The sequence below is a fragment of the Lampetra planeri genome, chromosome 82 (assembly GCF_965212315.1).
Source record: "Lampetra planeri chromosome 82, kcLamPlan1.2.h2, whole genome shotgun sequence".
Classification (NCBI taxonomy): Eukaryota; Metazoa; Chordata; class Hyperoartia; order Petromyzontiformes; family Petromyzontidae; genus Lampetra; species Lampetra planeri.
The window spans coordinates 2567437-2580272 of NC_136186.1; the positions used below are offsets into that span (position 1 = coordinate 2567437).

General features: G+C 52.6%; 1 long non-coding RNA gene across 1 annotated transcript; it reads right to left on the reverse strand.

Moving 5' to 3' along the window:
• Nucleotides 1–1120: 1120 nt before the first annotated feature.
• Nucleotides 1121–12464, reverse strand: LOC144738415 (uncharacterized). The gene is made up of 3 exons (XR_013589256.1): nucleotides 12346–12464; nucleotides 8896–9047; nucleotides 1121–5609 (listed from the first exon to the last, which is right to left on the reverse strand). It is a non-coding gene; the product is annotated as an uncharacterized LOC144738415 (long non-coding RNA).
• Between the last annotated feature and the right edge of the window lie 372 nt (nucleotides 12465–12836).

Here is a 12836-nt window from a genome sequence, read left to right on the forward strand (position 1 = left end):
GTACCTCGCAGAAGTGAAGCGTCTCCAGGAGGAAAAGCACCTCAAGGAGAAGCGCTTTGCGGAGGAGTGCATAATGGAAGAGAAGCGCCCCATTGAAGTGAAGCACCTCGCCAAGCTGAAGCACCTCACAGAGCAGAAGTGCCTTCGAAACAAGATCCTCAATGACGTGAAACGCGTCATAGAAAAGCGCCTCCTTGAGGAAACGCGCTTCATGGAGGAGAAGCGCCTTCGCGAGGTGAAGCGTCTCAAGAAGAAGCATCTGGAGGTGGAGAAGCGTCTCACCATTGTTAAGTGTGTCGATGAGGAGAAGCGCCTCATAGAAGCTAAGCGGGTCAAGGAAGACAATCGCCTCTTTGAGGTGAAGCGTCTCATAGAGCTGAAGCATCTCGAGAAGAAGCATCTTGAGGCGCCTTTGCAAGGTGAAGCTTGTCGAGGAGAAACGTCTCATGCAGGAGAAGCGCCTCGTTGAGGTGAAACGTCAAGAGGAGGAGGAGCACTTGATGGAAGAGAAGCACCTCGTGGAGGAGCAGCGCCTCGCCAAGATCGAGCAACACTGGCTCCAGACAGCTACCACCAGCAACACCACAACCAACGCCACCAACGCCACCAACGCCGCCTCCGCCGCCTCCGCCGCCTCCGCCGCCTCCGCCGCCTCCGCCGCCTCCGCCGCCTCCGCCGCCTCCGCCGCCTCCGCCGCCTCCGCCGCCTCCGCCGCCTCCGCCGCCTCCGCCGCCTCCGCCGCCTCCGCCGCCTCCGCCGCCTCCGCCGCCGCCTCCGCCGCCTCCGCCGCCTCCGCCGCCTCCGCCGCCTCCGCCGCCTCCGCCGCCTCCGCCGCCTCCGCCGCCTCCTCCGCCGCCTCCGCCGCCACCACCACCACCACTCCTGTGCAGGGCCCGATTGCTCCGAGCTTTGGAGAAGAGAGCTTCCAAGAAGAAAAAACAAACTCTGGAGCCGCTGAGCCACGGTAAACTACTCTTGCATGTGTCGTGTGTGTTTATTTTCATTTATTTATTATCATGCTTGCTTACGCAGGATGAGCCTCACTAAGTCTCAAGACTTTTTTTCAGGAGGGTCCTGTCGAGTTTGCTCACAGTTGGTAACAAAGTTGCTGCTGTTTGTGATCCAAATTGAGCGATTTGCTTTGATTGTGTGGGTTCAGTTACAGGGAGAAAGCTGCAGAACCCTCCCAGAACACGGGGCACCACATTCCACACATAACGTGGCCCAACGTGGAAATCAAACCCAGGTCCCTTCTGCTGCTGAGGCACAGGTGCTCCAGCCCTGCCGCACTCACAAAATACACAGACACTGCAAACCCCACGTGTACATTGCGCTATACTGTGGACATATTTACTTTCCATAATTGGTTTCTGGGTGAGACCAGATAACGATGCGGCCATATTTCACCATTTAACCCTCCATCCACCGTGATAATTTCGCACACTCTCATGCCTGTTTCCAGGCCAGCTGACAAGTTGCCTTGTAATGCACAGAGACAGCTACCACTGGGAGGGGTGTCCAATTTCAAATGCGTTGAGATGCGAGATTGAGTGGCTCATCGCGCTCAATGCACTCTGAGATGCCTTCGACGTCAAGGGGGAGGCGGCTCTGTCGACCTCAAATCACTGTCGGATATTTGATAGAAATCGTGGATGGGTTGAAGCAGCCAAAGGGTCGCGCACTCATCGCTCACCACTTACAGTTCAGATCTTGCTTACCGCCCTGGCTATTACTGCCGCTGCATTAACCACAAAGATACACACCCATTCCATCACAGTGGACGTTCAGGATCTCCACCGATGTCATTTTAAATGCGTAGGCCATTATGTCCAAGGGATCAATTAGAATACACATAAAAAGAAAACTGTCGCAACAAATGATTCGGCTAAATTGACACAGCAATGCCACCCACTACTGTGAAACTACAACAGTCTGTGAGACACAGCTGAACCTATCTCAAGGATAGCCTTGCCCCATGAGAATGACAGTGCCAATACTAAGCACACTCACTGGCCATGCCAATACTAAGCACACTCACTGGCCATGTTGTTACTGCTGTTTATATTAAGCTTGAATGAATCCGCCACACATTCCACCCAGATGGCGATGTCTGCCGTAGCAGGAAGGTGGAACGATGTCGTGTTTGTCTCTTAACAGATCTGAGCCAAAGCAGCCCTCCTCCTCACTCCTCCAGGCCTTTGAAGCGAAGTCAGAGGTTGTGGAGAAGGAGACGAAGGAAGAGGTGAAGGAGATGGAGGATGAAGTAGAGACGGAGGAAGAGAAGGCAAAGGAGGACGAGATTGTGATGGTGACAATGGAGGAGAGCACGGAGGGAGAGGATAAAGACAATACGGAGATGGAGGACAAGGAGACAACAAAGGATGAACAGATGGTCGTGGTGGAGGAGATGGAGACTACGGACAAAGCGGAAACAATGGTGGTGGAGGAGGAGGAAGAGAAGAGGGTGGAGGAGATGGTGGTGCAGGAGGGTGAGGAGGAGAAGATGGAGGAAGAGACGGTGCGAGTGGAAGAAGAGAATATGGAGAAGACGGAGGTGGCACAGGAAGAGGAGAAGGAGGTATAGGAGATGGCGGTGGAGGATGAAGAAGAGGGGATGGAGGATGAGACAGAGGAGGAGGAGATGGAGGAGGTGCAGGTGGAGATGCACGAAAAGAAGAGGAAGCGAGGGGGCTTCGCTCGCATAGCGAGAGCGTTCACCTCACTCCTCCGCCACATGCTACTTTGTGGAGGCAGGTACACCGCCCAGTAGGGGTGGTGGTCGTGGATCGGTGCCAAACGTGACCGCTATCGCCACACTACCCACGGTGCCACTGGGACCACAGCTGGGGAATGAAGCTGAGCAGCAGATGCCAGCACTGCAGCGGAGAATGACTGCTGCCAGGAGACCTCACATCACACACACACACGGGACTATTCCATTAGCATAGCCGGCTTCACACTGGGCCCCTTCCATGCTGGTTTTCATCCAGGCGGTCCTCATGCGATGACCTTACCATGGTTTCCAGGACATGTAAGGGGCAGCTGACCCAGAATTAGACAGCTGCAGGGGTCTGGTGCAGACAATGAACAAAACCTGCACGTGCCAAGTCTTAAGGCCACCCGGTTAAGAATTAGGATTCATATTTTTGTTGCTGTTGTTACTATAAACTTTGTGAAATCAACACATGAGGACACAACGTAACGTTGCATTGCTTGCGAGTGCTGCCTGGGTTGGTTAAATGTGCCTTGGGACTCGTGTGTGCGGTGTCCCGGCTGTGTGTGTGGCGGGACAAGGATATAGATAGAGACGTTTTGGGAAATGGTTCTTCTTCAGAGCACATATTCAGGTGATTCGCCTTCTTCACGACAAATCCACCCCTCATCTGCCCCACTGATCCACTGCTCCAATGCCTCATTGCTCCATTGCTGCCCCACTGATCCACTGCTCCAATGCCTCATTGCTCCATTGCTCCTCTGCTCTATTGCCCCACGTCTCCACTGCGCTCTGCTCCACTGTCCTGCTCCACTGCCAATCTGCTCCACTGCCCCTCTGCTCCACCATCTGCCACAGCAGTTGAAACAAGTGTAAAAATGGGTGTGCCACAATCGAGCGGCAAGTTGCATTTGGTGGATTAAAGAGAAAGGAAATGCAGGACTGTGCCACTGCTCCACAATCCCAATTGCTTTGGAAAAATATTCAAATAATGCTGCTGCTGCTCACTAACCAGGTTGCTGCTTATGTCTTTAGCGTGGGGGGTGTTTAGAGGTGGCCCATGGACCTTGTGGTCATAGCACTGAATTGGCACCACGGAGTACCTGGGATTGAATCCAGGCAGTCACCTGTGATCAAAGCAGATTCTCAAGTCTAGCGAGTCAATGGTCTCAGCCCGGTCATCATTCACTGCACAACATCAACTATCACATGGCTGCAATGTGGTTCTCCATGTACTTAGGATAAATTCCAGCTGTAAGAAGTAAAAACATTGTTGTGAGCAACGTTGCTCTTAAATAAAGAAGAGGTGGGAAAGTCCTGCCCTTTACAATGTGGACCAGACAGCACTTGAAGGGTACTCAGAAGTAGCTACGTGATATTAGTTTCAGTGCCATTCTCGAGCACAAGGCTTGCATCATCAGCACCCATCAACATTGCCAGCCATCTAACACACACCCACCCACACACTCACCATGATACTCACACACCTACACACTCACCATGATACTCACACACCAACTCAATCACCATGATACTAACACACCCACACACTCACCATAATACTCAGTCCCTCCACAAAAACGCGATTATGCGATCGCAAGATTTCACGCAAAATCAGCCAAAGTCCGCATATTTATGCGGGGGGCGCGTTTTTTCAAATACGCCGCACTTTCGCCGCATAAATTGCAGATTTCCGCGCGCAAAATATGCGGGCTTGCATGATTTCATAATCCCCGCATTTTCGTTGCAAAAAGTCACATATATCTTAGCAGAAAGTTGAAAAATGTTGCGTTTACTTCACACAAGCGCAGCCATTTCCCCTGTTGCCATGGGAACGTTATGAAGTGACGTCACTCATTACGCGACATCATTGAAAAGCTGCAAACCCCGCGATGCCAATGAAACCATGATGAAGCCCGCAAATCTTTCTCATTTGCCAACAAACATAAGCGCAAAAGACCACGCAAAGCAGTTCCCCAGTGTGTTACATGACAGTGGGGGCAAATTATTTTGCATAGCTACCTCTGTAAAACAGGAAGCACTCATTTTATTTTTTTTTATTTTATTTATTCATTTTTACAGACGTTGTAGCATATTCATTTTGTAAAGCTACAGAACTTGTTCGACTCAATGTTTTGTAAGTTAGAGCCCTCTGTTTGTTAAGGTCTGAAATAAAACAAGATGAGAACTTAAATATTCCCAGCACTTTCTGTGATGTAGTATGCTTGCTTATCATAGGAAGTAATAAGAAATGACTCTTTACATTAAAGTAGTAGCCTAGTGAATAGGGTGTTGGGGGAATCACTTTTTTTCTCTTTTTCATCAAACCGCAGTTTTTGCAAGTTCCCGCAATTTTTGCAAGTTCCCGCAATTTTTGCAAGTTCCCGCAATTTAATCGCATAAAATTGCATAAATATCCCGCATATTCCATCGCATTTTTTAAGAAAACGTGCCGCATAATCAACGATTTTTGCACGCAACAATCACCAAAAAACTCCGCGTTTTTCTGGAGGGACTGAATACTCACACACCCACACACTCACCATGATACACACACCCACACTCACCATGACACTCACACACCCCTACCATCCTACTATCACACAAGCCTACAAACTCACAACAAAAACAACAGCCGTAATAAGCCACTACATGACGGTGATATCATCACAACAACCCAGGTGCCATGGGTTGACTGCTGTGCCAGGCTAGGTGCAGGAGGAGGTCACGGGACAGAGACATGTCATGGGTTGACTGCTGTGCCAGGCTAGGTGCAGGAGGAGGTCATGGGACAGATACTGATGCTATGGGTTGACTGCTGTGCGACAATCCCACTTGGGCGACAGCCAAGGCCAAAGGTCGGAGTGCAGCCAGTAAACTCCTGAACCTGCACCACCTAGAGAGAAGGGGACATGGAGACACGGGGAGAGAGAGGAGGGAGACATGGGGAGAGAGAGGATGGAGACACGGGGAGAGAGAGGATGGAGACACGGGGAGAGAGAGGAGACCTGAGGCACCTACAAAACTGGCGTCCGGTGTCCCTCCTGAACACCGACTACAAAATATTGACAAAGGCTCTCTCCCTGCGACTGAAAGGGGTGATTGCACAAGTCGTAAACAGGGACCAGTCCTACACCATCCCCGGACGATCCATCCACGACGGCATCTTCCTGGTCAGAGACCTCATCGCGATGTCCCAGAGGTTGGGCATCCCAATCGCGTTTCTGGCCCTTGACCAGGAAAAGGCTTTTGACAGGGTGGACCACAAATACCTGCTGGGAACCCTCAAGACCTTTGGTTTTGGGGATGCCTTTGTCCGAACGATCCACCTACTCTACACCAAGGCGGAGTGCATGATCAAGATCAACGGCACCCTCACTGCCCCGGTCAAATTCGAGCGAGGAGTGAGACAGGGGTGCCCATTGTCGGGCCAACTTTATGCACTGGCATTAGAGCCTTTCCTGAGTCTCATAGGGCGGAGACTCAGCGGCCTGGTGCTAGGGGAACCAAGTGTCAAGTTGGTCCTGACGGCATACGCCGATGACATCCTCCTCATCCTTCGTTCCCTGGATGATGTCGCCCTGCTGCACGAGTGTCAGGAGGTCTTTTCGAAGGCCTCTTCATCTAAAATGAACTGGCAAAAGTGCAGCGGCCTGCTGGTTGGAGCGTGGGACATGACCGAGTGTCCGGAGAAGACAAAAACCATCAATTGGAGCACAACATCGCAGCACCACCTGGGGGTGTTCCTGGGACCAGAGGAGGAACCACCGCAAATGAACTGGGTCGAGCTGGAGGAGAAGGTGAAGGAGCGGCTGGGCACCTGGAGTCGCCTGTGCAAGTTCCTCACCTTCAGGACAAAGACGTTGGTGGTGAACCAGCTGGTGACGTCCATGCTGTGGCATCGACTCTTCTCCCTGCACCCCCCCATGAGCCTCGTCAACGCACTTCAAAAGCGAGTCCTCGACTTCTTCTGGTCGGGCAGAGGACACCGGGTCGCGGCTGGGGTCCTGGCCCTGCCACTGGACGAGGGCGGTCACGGGCTGGTGTGCGTGCGGAGTCAGCTGGCCACCTTCCGACTGCAGGCCGCACAAAAGTTCCTGCATGCCGCCCCTGCACCGGCCTGGAGCGTCACGGCCTCCTTCCTACTCAAACAACTGGGGGGTCTGCAGTGCTCCAAACAACTATTCTATATGGACCTGCAGGGCCTCCCACTGGGACAGCTGCCACCTTTCTACAGGAGCGTCCTGCAGACGTGGAGCTCCCTCGCCGTCAGGAGGCTGAACCAGCCGCGATCGGCCGAGGATCTGGTCTTCGAACCGATCCTCAGGAACCCGCAGACAAACCTGCCATCCACCACCGCCACCCCCGGCATGGAGAGGCGCCTCACCAATGCGCGGCTCACCAGGATGGGAGATCTGGTGGAGCCTGGAACACGGGGCCGGTGGCTCGGACCAGCAGACATGGCCACAAAGAGAGGGCTGCAATCGCTCCGGGTGGCTGCCCGGATCCTGGCCGAAGCCAAGGAAGCCTTCTCAGCAGCAGCGGGGAGAACGCCCCCCATAGGCGTTGGGGATGACGAGGCCCCTCTCGGTCCCCCTCCACCGGAGCTCTCCGTCGTGCCGCTGCAGCGCCAATGCCGACAAGCGAAGGCGGATCACAACCTGTGCTGGCTGGAAGACCTACCAGAGGTGGCCTTCGCAAATGTCAAGAGGAAGGTGCTCTACTCCTACATGGTCTGGTTTCACCAACAGGACACCCTGAGGAACCACAAAGACCATGCCTGGAGGAAAGCCCTGCCCTGCATCTCTCCGGAGAGGCCTCGCTGGAGGCAACTCTACTCCAGCCCGACGTACAACCGCATCGGTGACCTCGGCTGGAGCATCGCCCACGGCACCGTCACCACCAACGCCTCCCTGGCGCGCTTCACCGACACGCCCCCGGAGTGCCGGTTCTGCGGTAAAGTGGAGACGGTGGCGCACCAATACGTGGAGTGCAAGAGCCTGGACTTGTTGTTCAAGGTCCTGAGAAACATCCTCCTAAAGTTCAGCCTCCACTTCTCCCCAACGGTCCTCATCTTTGGATACCGAAAGGGCGACGGATCCCAACATCTTCAGGGGCTGGTCAACATGCTCGTCGGCTATGCCAAGCTCGCCATTTACAGGGCGAGGAAGGTGGCCCTAGAGGGGAAATGTCCGGCCAGCAGCCTGGGCATCTTCCGCGCTCTGGTCGGAGCCAAGGTGTGGCTGGAGTTCCGCCATGCGCGGCTGACCCACGCCGTGCCGGCCTTCAAGGAGCAGTGGGCGATGGAGGTGGCCGTGTGATCGGTGGCAGATGACGGGGAGCTCTGCATGCTGTTATGAGCTACCCGTCGGAGGCCGTCGGACTGCGAGGGGGGCTACGTACAGAACGAGAGAGTGAGAGAAAGAATGAGCGACAGAACGAGAGAGAGAGCGAGCGAGTGAGAGAGCGAGAGAGTGAGCGAGAGAGCGAGCGAGAGAGAGAGAGAGCGAGCGAGGGTTACATAAAGCCCCGTTAAAAAAAAAAAATACGAAATGATGAACGAAACAAAGTGCCGAATACACCGAGCATCTTCTTGTTTCCACTGATCGTAAAAAAAAAGAAAGAGGATGGAGACACGGGGACAGAGAGGAGGGAGACACGGGGAGAGAGAGAGGATGGAGACACGGGGAGAGAGAGGAGGGAGACACGGGGAGAGAGAGGAGGGAGACACGGGGAGAGAGAGGAGGGAGACACGGGGAGAGAGAGGAGGGAGACACGGGGAGAGAGAGGAGGGAGACACGGGGAGAGAGAGGAGGGAGACACGGGGAGAGAGAGGAGGGAGACACGGGGAGAGAGAGGAGGGAGACACGGGGAGAGAGAGGAGGGAGACACGGGGAGAGAGAGGAGGGAGACACGGGGAGAGAGAGGAGGGAGACACGGGGAGAGAGAGGAGGGAGACACGGGGAGAGAGAGGAGACACGGGGAGAGAGAGGAGGGAGACACGGGGAGAGAGAGGAGGGAGACACAGGGAGAGAGAGGAGGGAGACACGGGGAGAGAGAGGAGTGAGACACGGGGAGAGAGAGGAGTGAGACAAAGGAGGCACCTGTGGGCCAGGTGCCTCCTTTGTCTCCACCCCCACCACCGCCACTTCTGATGTGTCAACACCGCGCTTGGTGCTCACCTTCTTCTGGCTGAGTCGACGTAGAGGAGGCCCAGCCAGCAAGCCGCCACGAGCCAACGATGGTGGCCGTGAGAGGGAATCCAAATCAGCCTCTCGCCACCCACAATGCACAGCGCCGCCTCCACTCGCCCCGGCCTCAGCGGAAGTAGCAGCTGGGGGAGGCGAGGGGTGTGAGGGGGGTGAGGGGGGGTGAGGGGGGACATGGGGGGTGGTGCAGGGGGAGTTATGGGGTTGAGGGGTTATTCATAATAAAGGTTAATTTGGGTTAGTCTCCAACACAGAGATGTGCTAAAGTAGAAACTAATTGGCACTTTTTGTTCACGTGACAAACGTTATTAATTGGCTGTGTCGGTGTGGTAACGGGTTTTAAGACACATTTATATTCACACGATCTTACCGCAAAAAAAAAAAACCTTTATTATGGGATTGGAGAAAGTTAGGGGTTCAAAGGGTTAGGGGGTTGGATTTAGAGGCATAGGGGTTTAGAGGGTGAGGGGATTAGAGGGTGAGGGGTTTAAGGGTTAAGGGGATTAGAGGGTTATAGTATTCGGAGTATAGGGGTTCAGAGGGTTAGGGGTATAGAGGCTTAGGTGTTTATAGGGATAGGGTTTTAGGAATCTATGGGTCTCTGATTAACACTGAACCCTATGGGAGACCCAATGATTAACACTGAAACCTATGGGAGACCCAGTGATTAACACTGAACTCTATGGGAGACTCAGTGTTTAACACTGAACCCTATGGGAGCCCCTGTAATTGACACTAAACCCGATGGGAGACCCAGTGATTAACACTGAACTCTATTGGAGCCCCAGTGATTAACACTGAATCCTATGGGAGACCCAGTGATTAATACTCAACCCTATGGGAGATCCAGTGATTAACACTCAACCCGATGGGAGACCCAGTGATTAACACTGAACCCTATGGGAGACCCAGTGAGTAACACTCAACCCTATGGGAGCCCCAGTGATTAACACTGAACCCTATGGGAGCCCCAGTGATTAACATACTCTTAGTACTTTTGGTAAAGTCACGTAGGTAAAAATTTTAATTAAATTTTTTACCTACGTGACTTTACCGAAAGAACTAAGAGTACGAATCCTTGCAGTCACGAAAGCTTCAAATCTGTAAGTGATTAACACTCAACCCTATGGGAGACCAAGTGATTAACATTAACCCTATGGGAGACCCAGTGATTAACACTCAACCCTATGGGAGACCCAGTGATTAACACTCAACCCTATGGGAGCCCCAGTGATTAACATTAACCCTAAGGGAGCCCCAGTGATTAACACTGAACCCTATGGGAGCCTCAGTGATTAACACTGAACCCGATGGGAGCCTCAGTGATTAACACTGAACCCTATGGGAGCCTCAGTGATTAACACTGAACCCGATGGGAGCCTCAGTGATTAACACTGAACCCTATGGGTGCCCCAGTGATTAACACAGAACCCGATGGGAGCCTCAGTGATTAACACTGAACCCGATGGGAGCCTCAGTGATTAACACTGAACCCTATGGGAGACCCAGTGAGCAACACTGAACCCTATGGGAGTCCCAATGATTAACACTGAACTCTAAAACCACCCACTCCCGAGTGTAAGTGGGTGAGTGAGTGTGTGGGTGAGTAGGTGAATGAGTTTCTGATTGAGTGGGTGAGAAAGTGGGCGAGTAGGTGATTTATTCAATGAGTGGATGAGTGGGTGAATGAGTGGTGAGTGAGTAGCTGAGTGAGTTTCTGAGTGGGTTAGTGGGTGAGTGAGTGGAGGTTGAGTGAGCGAGTGAGTCTCCGAGTGAATGGGTGAGTGATTGAATTATATAATGATTGACCGAGTTGCTCAATGAGTGAGTGACTGAAGGAATGATTGGGGAAACGAGTGAATTGGTGAGGGAGTGGGTGAGTAAATAAGAAAGTGAGCGAGAGTGTAGATGAGTGAGTTTTTGAGCGAGTGGGTCAGTGGTTGTAGGAGTTTCTAAGTGAGTGGATGAGTGACTTTCTGAGTGCATGAGTGAGCGAGTAAGTAAGTGTTGGTCAACGAGTGGCTGATTGAGTAAATGAGTAGATAGGTTAGTGAGTGAGTGCGGATGAGTAAAGGAGTTTTTGAGTAGGTAGTTTGGTGGTTGACTGAGTTTCTGAATAGGTTAGTGGGTGAATGAGCTTCTTCGTGTGTCTGTGAGCGAGTGAGTCTGAGAGTGAATGGTTGAGTGAATGGGTGAATGAATGGGTGAGTGAGTCAGTGGGTGAATGCTTGGGTGAGTGAGTTTCTGAGTCAGTCTGTTAGTGAGTGGATGAGTGAGTGGGTGAGCGAGTGGGTGAGCGAGTGGGTGAGCGAGTGGATAAGCAAGTGAGTCCGCGAGTGAGAAAGTTGTTGAATGAGTGGGTGAGCGAGTGGGTGAGTAAATGGTTGAGTGAGTGGAGGAGTGATATTCTGAGTTGGTGGTTGAGGGAGTGGGTTCTTAAGTGAGTGGAGGAGTGGGTGAGTGAGCGGGTGAGTGAGTTTCTGAACGAGTGGCTAATAGACTGGGCGAGTAGGTGAGTGAGTGGGTGGGTGAGAGTCTCCAATTGAGTGGGTGATTGAGTGGGTTGTTGAATAAGTGGTTGAGTGAGTGGATGAGGGGATGGATGAAATTATTGAGTGGATGAGTTAATGGTTGCGAGTGAGTCGGTTGGTGGATGAATGAGTTTCGGAGTGAGTGGATGAGTGAGCGACTGAGTTTGTGAGTGAGTGAGTTGGTCAGTGAGTGGCTGAGCGAGTGGATGAGTAAGTAGGTCAGTGAGTGGGTGCGGATAAGTGAGGTAGTTTTTAAGTAAGTGGGTCGGTGGTTGAGTGAGTTTCTGAATAAGTGGGTGAGAGCTTCTGAGTGAGTCTGTGAGTGATTGAGCCTGTGAGCGAGTGAGTCTATGAGCGAGTCTATCAGAGAGGGAGTCTGTGAGCGAGTAAGTAAGTTGGTCAATCTGTGCGCGCATGGGCAAGTGGGCGAGTGAGTGCACGAGTGAGTGGATTCATTCTTTTGTGAGTCAGTTTCTGAGGTGTGAGTGGGTGAGTTTACGAGTTATTCTGTGAGTGGATGCACGAGTGAGTGAGCAAGTGGGTGGGTAGATGGGTGAGCGAGTTCTTGAGTGAGTTTCTGAGTGAGTGGCTGAGTGAGTAGGTGAGGGATAGTAAGCCTGTGAGTCGTTGAGTGGGTGGGTGCATGAGTGGATGAGTCTGTGTGATTCTATGTGTCTTTGTGTAAGTATATTGTCCGTGTTTCGACAGGTCTTTGTTCGAGTTAATTGGTTTCTGTGCGAGTCAATGGGTCTATGTGAGTCTATGGATCTATGTGCGAGTCTTTGGGTCTCTGTGTGGTGCACATAGCCTGGCATGTGAGTGGGGGGTACCGTACACCTGTGCGTATGTGTAGTGGGGGCACCATAACCCCGTGTGTATGTGGGTGGGGTACCATAACCCTGTACGAGGGGATCTCCCCCCCCCCCCCCCGCGGCGGAGGGAGGATCATGAAGGTGGATCCGGAAGCGCTCGGCTTGGGAGACAAACCATCCTCCTCCTGCTTCTTGTTGTTGTGCTGGGGGGGAGGGGTGTGGAGAGGGTACGAAGGGAGGAGGAAAAGAGAAAACTAAACTATTTCAATTTTTCCAGGTAATGCCCACCGAGCTACACAGCTCTTCTTCGGAAGGGAAAATGCCACAAATGAAAGGTCAACGAAGTGGCCTATCATCACGTCGACATTTATAGAAACCAAACACTCTGAACGTGACCACGGGGAGAGAGGGAGAGAGACACGCAAACTCTAAATATATAGCAGGTGTGAGGGTAGGGATCGAACCCACGATCTCCTGTATAACAGGCGAGGTAGTTACAGGAGAAAGGAGATAGATAGAGAGGCAGGGAAGGTGAGGGAGGTATAGTAGGTGGGGGAGAGTGGGGGGAGAC